We start from the raw sequence: 10,701 nt of genomic DNA on the forward strand, positions 1-10,701 counted from the left end.
GAGGCGCCGGTGCTGACGGTGGCGGGGCTGCCGGGCACGCTGTGGAACTGCCTCCCGCTAGAGCTGCGGGCTGGCGACGGTCCCGTGAGGGCGGGAAGCGGCTCAGGCTGCCCTCGCCGGCCTGTGGCGGCGCGTCTGGGAGCGCGGGACACTCGTGCGCGGGTCACTCGGGGCTGTGCCTCGCGGGACTGTGTGTGCAGGAAACAAGCAGCAAATACCCTAAAATGGAATGAAGCGCCATCTTGAGGGCCGCGGACGTCGCGAGTGCTGTGGGAATGTGGGCCGAGGTGGAGAGTTATGGTGGCGCGTGTTACAGGGTCAGGGGTCAGGAGGAAGCCTAATCGTGGAGCCGGCATCTGAGGAGGGTCTTGAACGCTGGGCAGGCTTTTGCCCGATAGAGATGGAGGAAGCTAGTCCTGTCTGATGGAGGAAACAGGGCAGAGGCGTGGAGGGAGATGCGCAGTGCTGGTGTGAGGAGCCGCGAGCAGGCCAGGACTGTAAAGCAGCGTGATGGGAACCAGGCTAGAGAAGGCAAGTCGGGGTCCTGTGGTCGCTGAAGAATTTGAATGAAATCAGTAAACAGGTGAGAGGGATCCATCGCAAGAGCATGGGATGAAACGAGCAGTAGTCCACGGTGATTCCTCTGCAGCGGTGGGTATTATTAATCGCGTATGTGACACCAAAACGGTGGGTATTATTGATAGCGTATGTGACACCAAAACGGTGGGTATTATTGATAGCGTATGTGACACCAAAACCACCCCATTTAAGCTGTGGCTCTTTCCCTAAAGTAGAAAACAGACACCAGTTGGGTTCCAAGCATCCACGAAGATCTTATTAAATTCGTGATCCCTGGTGGCACCATGGAGTCAGGATTGGCTCATCTCAAACCTAACTCAGAAACAAAACCATCTCAATGGGCGGAGATGAGCGTCCTTACCCGCTATCATAACGTATTTTCTGGTGTTTTCACAGTGCTGCGCTTCCTAATCCCCATTCTAGGGCAATCCACATGCCATGATGCCCAGAGGCATTAACAAAGGAGACACACAGGGGCTCCTCACGTTGGCTTTCCATGGTTTTGATGAAAATCTGTTTCCTCATCTCATACAATGTGGTTCGTAATAGTATCATTTAGGGTTGAAGAATTAAATGGTACAAATTATATAGGGTGCTTATGATAAACTACATGGAAAATGCCTAGGATATGTTAGCTATGCTCATCACCAACATCGTTATATGATGGTAATAATCAGATAGTCAGGAAGGCCGACACCAAGAAAATGGATACATGCTCTGAGGGAATGAATGTGGAGAGATCAGAAGGTCAAGAACAAAGCTGTACAACATGTCTGCAGTAAAGGGATAGAGAAAAGAAAGACTATAAAAGAAGGAATGAAACAGTTAGAGTAAAATTATAAAATCAAAGCTAAGGAGAATTTCCAGAAAGGGTAATATCATTTAATATCATAGAAGTTTAGGAACACAAGATGGAAAAAAGGCCTCTGGGTAACTGACATTGAGGCAGTCTTTAGGGAAGCTCCATTTCTGATAGAGAAGTAGACACCAAGTCAGCTTGAAGCAGGGACAAGGTGAAGAAGCTGTTGGCTGGTCGCATGTGGAAATAAATAAGGGATGGCATATGCCATATTTCTGGATTTCTTTCTTTCTTGCCTAGCCTCTATATATGCATAGAGTTTGGTGAAAACTTACAAAAAATAAAAATGAAACCAATTTTGTTTGTTGACTCAAATACAATGCTTTGTGTTAGAATCAAGATAAATTCATGCCTCTCCCTTCTATTGTCACCGTCAGTTTTGAAATTAAACATCAGCTTTTCTTCTTCATTAAAATCATTTTCAACTCCTCCCAGGTGTTGGTGGTTTGGGAGAGTTACATAAGCAGTCAGGTCTTGATGAGTAGAGGAGGAGGGAACAAACACTTTCAGCAAAGGCAGAATTCTGAAATTCTGCTCGTATTTTTCTCCAGTAACTTTCCTATGTTTGTGAGGTTATTCAGTCATAATGATCCTAGTGAAATTTTTTTCAAGCTTGACTAATCATAATCACTGTGGACGTTTGTTTAAAATGTGTATTCCCGGGCCTCTCTCCTGCTGATTCTGATTCAGGAGATCACGGATGGAACTCAGAATACATGTGTTTGACAAATACCACAAGTGGTTCTTATGGTCAGGGAAATTTGGGAATCTAACCAGAAATTTATGTTTTTATGACTGGCAGCTAGAAAAGATTCCTAGAGTCTTTGCTTTTAGAAAATAAAATATTTCTTTTTTAAAAGGAAAATTGTATGACTAGATACAACATTTATACATGTGGCACATGTACTATACTGTGTGCTTTTGTCATATTTACAGTTGAAGATGTGTAAGAACACTCAGAAAAATTATCTATTAAATGCAAAGAGGGGTAAGTCAGGGTGGGGGAGAAATAGGAAGGGTGTGCTTATTGTTGCTAAAAGGTAGAAAAGCCAGAATGATAGCATCTAAGGTTGCAAATAGCACATTGTAAGTTGAGGGAGCTTCACAATCATGTCTGAAACCTTCTTTGATATACTGAGTTGTAAACAGTGGCTTTGGACAAGATTTGAGGGACAAACCAACTATGCTTTAAAGTGTTCATTTAAAAGGCTTTAATTAAAGGAAAGTCTTTATATTTACTTGAGCTAATTTAACTTCAGGACTTTAACAATTTACTAGCCCTTAACCTCTTAAAAATTGTCTTTCATTTCAAATGAAAGTTTAAGGTGGCCTTTATGTTCGATTGGTATACTTATGTGAAGACTTAACAGCAAAGTACTGTACATTTCTAAATGTTTACTTCTTAATTTTGCTGGAAGAAATATACTACTCAATTGATTATTTTTAAAGCAAAGTAAAACAATTTATTTTGACAAGCGACACTGTATTTTCCCAGTTTTCTGGTGGCAAAGATTAGGCTTAACATCACTAATCATCAGAGAAATGCAAATCAAAACCAAAACGAGATACCATCCTACACCAGTCAGAATAGCTACTATTAAACAATCGAAAAACAGCAGATCTTGGGAGGCTGTGGAGAAAAGGGAACATTTACACATAATTGGTGCGAATGTAAATTAGTTCAACCACTGTTGAAAGCAGTTTGGAAATTTCTCAGAGAATTTAAAATAGAAATTCCTTTCAAGCCAACAACTTCATTACTGGTATATGACCCAAAGAAAGTCAGTTATTCTACCAAAAAGACATATGCACTTGCATGTTCATCGCAACACTATTCACAATAGCAAAGACATGGAGTCAGCCTAGGTGCCCATCAACAGTGGATTGGATCAATAAAATGTGGTACATCCACACAGTATTATTAGGCCATTCTTGCATTGCTATGAAGAAATACCTGAGACTGGGTAATTTGTAAGGAAAAGAGATTTAATTGGCTCATAGCTCTGCAGGCTCTACAGGAAGCATGGTGATGGCATCTGCCTGGCGCCTGTGGAGTCTCCAGGGAGCTTTTACTCATGATGGAAGGCCAAGAGGGAGTAGGTACATCACATGGCCAGAGCAGGAGCAAGAGAGAATGGGAGTGGGGGTAAGTACCACACACCCTTACACAACCAGATCTTGAAAGAATTCACTATCACAAGGATGGCATCAGGCCATGAGAGATCCACCCCCATGACCCAAACACCTCCTACCAGGCCCCACCTCCAACACTGAGGATTACATTTCACCATGAGATTTATAGGGGCCACCTTCCAAACCATTTCACACACCATGGAATACTATGCAGCCATAAAAATAACAAAATCATGTCCTTTGAAGCAACTTGGATGCAGCTGAAGGCCATTGTCCTAAGTAAATTAATGCAGGAATACAAAATGAAATACCACATGATCTCACCTATAAGTGGGAACTAAACACTGGGTACTCATGGACATAAAGATGGAAAGAATAAACACCGGGACTACTAGAGGGAGAAGGAGGAAGGCAAAGTTTGACAAACTATTGGGTACTATGCTCATGTATTAATCTGTTCTCACACTGCTATATAGAACTACCTGAGGCTGGGTAATTTATAAAGAAAAGAGGTTTAACTGACTCACAGTTCCACAGGCTGTACAGGAAGCATGGCTGGGAGGCTTCAGGAAACTTATAATCATGGCAGAAAGTGAAGGGGGAAGCAAGGCACGTTCTACCATGGTGGCAGGAGAGCAAGTGAGCCAGGGGGGATGTGCCATATGTTTAAACCATCAGATCTCATGAGAACTCACTTACCACCTAAGAATAGCAAGGGGGAAATCTGCCCTCATGAGCTAATAACCTCCCACCAGGTCATTCCCCCTACTTTGGGAATTACAATTCAACATGAGATTTTTGTGGGGACACAGAGTCAAACCATACCAAATCAGCATCTGGATGATGGGATCATTCATACCCCAAAACTCAGCAATATGAGATATACCCATGTAACAAACTGGCACATGTACCCCTGAATGTAAAATACAAGTTAAAATTATTTTCAAAATAAATTAATTAATGAATAAATATGATTAAATGAAATTAAAATTTTGAATTAAAAAATTTGAGAGTGATTTCAGCTTGACAGTTATGTAAGTTATGTAAATTGAAACAGTGAGTTCTGTAGGGTTTGGATCAATTGCATTATCTGTACTAAGTTGATGACCAGTTGTTTGGATGAAAAGAAAAGAGGTGAAACATGTAGATCTAACAGGAAAAAAAATGGACCAGTTTTTATGATAGCAAAAAGAAGAATGGAGGAAATAGGACTGAGGTTATAGTGATTGATAGATATTAATAGACGACTAAGTCAAAAGCCATTGGTTGCAGAAAATATTGATTAATTTTGTTTTATTCCAGTCAGACAAAAAAATCCTATAACCTGCCTCTAGAGAAAACCCTTTTAGCCCTATAATTATCTTTATTCCAAGCACCATTCCATTCATTAAGTAGTGTATAGGGTGATTAATAAGTGAATTATTCACAGAATTAAGACAAAATTTTTGAGTATTACAGGATATTAATAGTATAGCCAATGAACTAAAATAAAATTTGACTAGAGGTGTGATCACCATGAATGCCATGTTGGTCTCTTGTTAGATTTGGCAACCTAAAGTTGACAAATTTATTAATAAATAAACATTCCTTGATGATTAATTTACATTTAGTAGACATGCTCTTTCTTCTTCCTTCCCTTTCTTATTCATTCATTCATTCATTCCTACAGAGCAGTGACTTTCATTCTAAGATTCCCAGAATCCTAAGGAATTCTTGAATGTCATCATAGGGAGCCAGGTTTGAGGATTCCTAAAAGTTGTACTTAATACTTGAAAAATCTTGAAAAGTTATATATTTACACCAGAAAAATCTATACAGGTTTAAAGTTATATGTATATAGTTGAATACTTTTTATTTCTATCCAGTACTAAGTCATTAGAGTTAATAATGTTGATTATTTCATACTGACCTAATGGGTAACCTTTATATATCATTGATTACTTATTAGTAAAATAAGAAGCCCCCCAAAATTACAAAATAAATATATTTTGTGGGTTTTTCTTAAGGCTTTTGAAACATAAAATCAGAGGAGAGGATTAAAAGTAATCCTTGATTATTAAAAAGGCAGGGAACTACTAACTTAGAAAATTGTATGAAAACAGCAAGATATATACATGGCCCTCAGGCCAGCTGCCTGTTTTAATAAAGTTTTATTGGAGCACATCCATGGATCTATGGTGCTTTCCTGCTACAATGGTAGAGTTGAATGGTTGCTATAGAGACCGTATGGTTTGCAAAGCCTGAAATATTTTTCATCTGGTCCTTTATAGCAAAAGTGAACCCAGTTTTAGAACATTCACTTTACAAATTAAGATACAGTGGATGCTGCCTTAACTGACCTCCACTTAACTGATTTACAATCAGCACTTTCTTGTACCCCTGTACAACTTATTGACTGATGTCCACTGCAAACGGAAAGCCTTTGAGCTACTTTTAATGCCCGTACATTTCTCCTTCCATCACAGAAATTGTACAGTTTCTAAGAGGAAGCTGTGTTCATTCCTAAATATGTTTACACCATTTGTTCTTGTTCTTGTAGTTATGCAATTTAATTAAATATGATGTTGAGAGGCTGAGACGGGCGGATCACTAGGTCAGGAGATTGAGACCATCCTGGCTAACTCGGTGAAACCCCGTCTCTACTGAAAATACAAAAAAAATTGCTGTGCGTGGTGGCGGGTGCCTGTACTCCCAGCTACTGGGGAGGCTGAGGCAGGAGAATGGCAAGAACCCGGGAGGCGGAGTTTGCAGTGAGCAGACATCGCACTACTGCACTCCAGCCTGGGTGACAGAGCGAGACTCCATCTCAAAATAAATAAATAAATAAATAAATATTACGTAAACTGAGAAAATGAGTATAACAAGAGTAGTATTGTTGTTTCTCTGAGAAATAAACTAAATATGTTGGAAAAATGAGAAACTCAACAGTTGCTGTCAGCTTAACTGTTGGCAAGACAACTAGAAACAAATGGGAAAAATTGTGTAATCTAGGATTTCAGATTGATTTACCCCAGTTGTCTTCACAGAAAGTGAACAAGAAATCAATGACAACATATCATTGGCATAGTTTCCACAAGAAACTCCACTCTGAATCCGTGCAAGGGTTTGACCTTGTCATCAAAATTCTGACAAATTTATTTACACATGTCTTTTAAATTAAAGTTTTAAGGACTTACATCTAATACTTCTTATGATTCCTCCAACTAACTTAAATTTGTGATTAATCTGTTTATTACTGGTCCCAATCTGATTGAATAAGGGGATTTCTACCGTTTTTGCTAACCAAAAGTTTACTTTGATGAAGATGGAATTATAAATACAATAATTCAAGTTTAAAGAATTAGAATGGTAATGGTTAATACAATTTAGTATGCCTAAAAATCACTTGAAAAGCTTACTAACAATGTAAATTCTTGCGCCTTAGGCCTGAGATTTTGATTCAATAGGTCTAGCATGGGGCATAGGAATCTGTATTTTTAGGAATGATAAAGGAAAATTGCTTAAAATAGGGTAAATTATGACTTACAAATATAAAATGAACACTTGTCTAAGATTTTTGTTTAACTCATTTGTTTAATGAGGGAGCCAGTAAGATGTTATACTGAGTTTTATGGAAAATGAAAAGAGCCACACATATCTAGGCACTAAGGAACTCTGAAATACATTTGCTTGATAGGTTCAAAACTGAATTCTTGATGGAAGGTGGGAAAAGGAAAATTCATTATACTTCCACCAAAATCAATCATTTGCCTGTCTATAAACATGAATATTTGCATTACTATCAGTAATCTACAACTAACAGAATTGCAAATAACAAAGAAAACAAAAGGCCCAGAGACCCCATAGAAACAGATAACTCAGGTTATTCTAGACAAGGCTGAGATTTCCATTAAAGACACTCAGTGGTAATTTCGTTGGTCCATCTTAAAATCTTTCCATTTCCTCCTGAAACAAATTGCTCAAGCAATTCAAATACAACGAATGTGGTCAGTGGGTCACACCTGGAGAAATCATTTTCTAACCTGTAATCAAGACTGCTGAATTACTCCCTTCACTGGAAAGAATAAAATATTACCACATAAATTCATATTATGATAATGGCCCACTATGAATGCTTTGGTGTTCTTAATTTTCTTAAGATTTATTAATATTTCTGAAGTAACTACTAAATGCCAAGCAATATATTTTCTAATTTAATCTTTCATTGACTTTTACTTTCACTTCAATTGAGCTACTCACTTTCATGGCTATAAACTTAACTTTTCAATCACTTAAAAATTGATTTCTAATGTGATAAACTTTAATGTTCCACTCTGTGACCTGCTCTTTCAGACTCTCTCTTCCTTACTGCCAATTCACCTTCTCTTCTATCTCTTCCAGTGCCTCAGTATCTTGACTCTTCCATTTTCTTTTTTCTTTGCTTTTATTAAGTGGATACATGATAATTTCACATGTTGATGGGGTACAATGTGGTATTTTGATACATGACACATTGTTAAAACCTCTCCTCCCTATCTTTCCCAGTCTGGTAACCACTCTTCTACTCTTTATTAGATCAGTGTTTTTAGATTTCATATATAAATGAGATCATGTGATATTTGTCTTACCGTGGTTAGCTTATTTCACTTACCACAATGTCATCTATGCTCATTCATGTTGTCACAAGTGACACGATTTTACCCTTTATTATGGCCAAATGTGCATATGATATAGTTTGGATATTTGTCCTGACCCATATCTCATGTTATATTGTAATCCCCACTGTTAGAGATGGGGCCTGGTAGGGGGTGTTTGGGTCATGGAGGTGGATCCCTCATGGCTTGGTGCTATCCTCATGATAGTGAATGAGTTCCCAAGCTTCCTGACTAGTCAAGCAGATGTTGGCATTATGCTCCCTGTACAGCCCATGGAACCAGGAGCCAATTATGTCTCTCTTCTTATAAATTATCCAATCTCAGGTATTTCTTTATTCTTGCAATGCAAGAATGACCAAATACAGCATATATGCCACATTTTCTTTCTCCATTCATTCATTGATGGACACTTAGGTTGATTCTAGGCTATTGTGAATATTGCTGTAATAAACATGAGAGTCCAGAAATCTCTTTGACATACTGATTTAATATTCTTTGAATATATACCCAGTAGTGGGATTGCTGGATTATGTGATAAGTCTATTTTTAATGTTTTTGGAAGTTATATTGTATTCCATAACAATTGCTCTAATTTACATTTCCACCAACAGTGTATGAACATTCCCATTTCTTCACATCCTTGCCAGCATTTGTTATTTTTTGACTTTTTCATAAAAAGCATTCTAAGCAGGGTGAGATGATATCTCACTGCGGATTTGGCTTGCATTTCTCTGATTATTAGTGATGGTGAGCATTTTTTCATATACCTGTTGGTGATTTTTTTGTCTTATTTGGAGAAATGTCTATTCAGCTATCTTGACTATTTTCTAATCCAATTATTTGTATTTTTGCTATTGAGTTGTTTGAGTTTTCTATAAATTTGGGGTATTAACCCCTTATGAAGTGAATAGTTTGCAGATATTTTCTCCCATTTTGTAGGTTGTCTCTTCACTCTCATGATTGTTTCCTATGCAGTGCAGAAGTTTTTATTTGGTGTAATCCCATTTGTTTATTTTTGCTTTTGTTGTGCATGTCTTTTGATGTCTTTTCTAAAAAGTCCTTGCCCAGACCAATGACATATAACATTTCACCTATGTTTTCTTCTACTAGTTTCATAAGTTTGGGGTCTTACATTTAAATATTTAATTTATTTTGAGTTGATTTTTTATATGATGAGAGATAGGGGTCTACTTTCATTCTTTTGTATGTGGATATGCACTTTTCCCAGCACCATTTGTTGAAAAGACTGTCTTTTCCCAAATGAATGTTTGCACCTTTGTCAAAAATAAGTTGCATGTAAATATGTGGATTTATGCCTGAGCTCTCTATTTTTGTTCCACTGGTCTACATGCCTGTTTTTATGCCAATACCATGCTGTTTTAGTTAGGATAGCTTTGTAATATATTTTGAAATTAGATAGTGTAATACCTCTAGCATTGCTCTTTTTGCTTAAGATTTATTTGGCTATTTGGGGTGTTTTGTAGTTTCACATGGATTTTAAGATATTTTTTAATATCTGTGAAGAATGAAGTTGGAAATTTGATAGAGATTATATTGGATTTATAGATTGATTTGAGTAGTATGGTCATTTCAACAATATTAATTCTTCTAGTCCATGAACATGGGATATCTTTCTATTTATTTTAATTTTTTAAATTGCTTTTATCAGTGTTTAATAATTTTCATCTTTCTGTGGCTTAATTTACTTATAGGTATTTTATTTTTTTATAGCTATTTTAAATGGGATTATTTTCTTGATTCCTTTTTCAGATAGTCTGCTATTGGTGTAGAGATGTTACTGATTTTTTATGTAGCTTTTGTATCCTGAAACCTTATTGTATTCATTTACTATTTCTGATTCTCATTGGTGTATTTAGGGTTTTTTACATATATGATCATGTCATCTGCAAAGAGGGACAATTTGACTTTTTTTTCCAATTTGGATGCGTTTTATTTCTTTCTCTTACATAATTGTTATGACTAGGACTTCCAGTACTATGTTGAAAAAAGTGATTAAAGTGAACATCCTTGTCTTGTTCCAGATCCTAGAGGCAAAGCTTTCAAGTTTTCACCATTCAGTATAATGTTGTCTGTGGGTTATCACATATGGTCTTTATTTTATTATGTTCTTTTATAACTAATTTGTTAAAAAGTTTGATCATAAAAGGATGTCTAATTTTGTCAAATGCTTTTTCTGCATCTATTGAAATGATTATATGTTTTTTATCCTTCTTTGTTTAATGCAATGTATCACATTTTAATGATTTACATGTATTAGACTATCCTTACCTCCCCGGGTAAATACCACTTGATTATGGTGAATAATCTTTTTAATGTGCTTTTGAATTATCATTGCTAGAACTGCTGGTTTTGAATGTTTGCATCTATGTTTATCAATGATATTGGCCTGGAGTTTTCAAAGAGTTCCCTCCTTTTCATTTTTTTGAAATAGTTTGTAAATAATTTGTATAAGTTTTTTAAATGTTTTGTAGAATT

The sequence above is a fragment of the Pan paniscus genome, chromosome 23, assembly GCF_029289425.2.
Source record: "Pan paniscus chromosome 23, NHGRI_mPanPan1-v2.0_pri, whole genome shotgun sequence".
Lineage (NCBI taxonomy): Eukaryota > Metazoa > Chordata > Mammalia > Primates > Hominidae > Pan > Pan paniscus.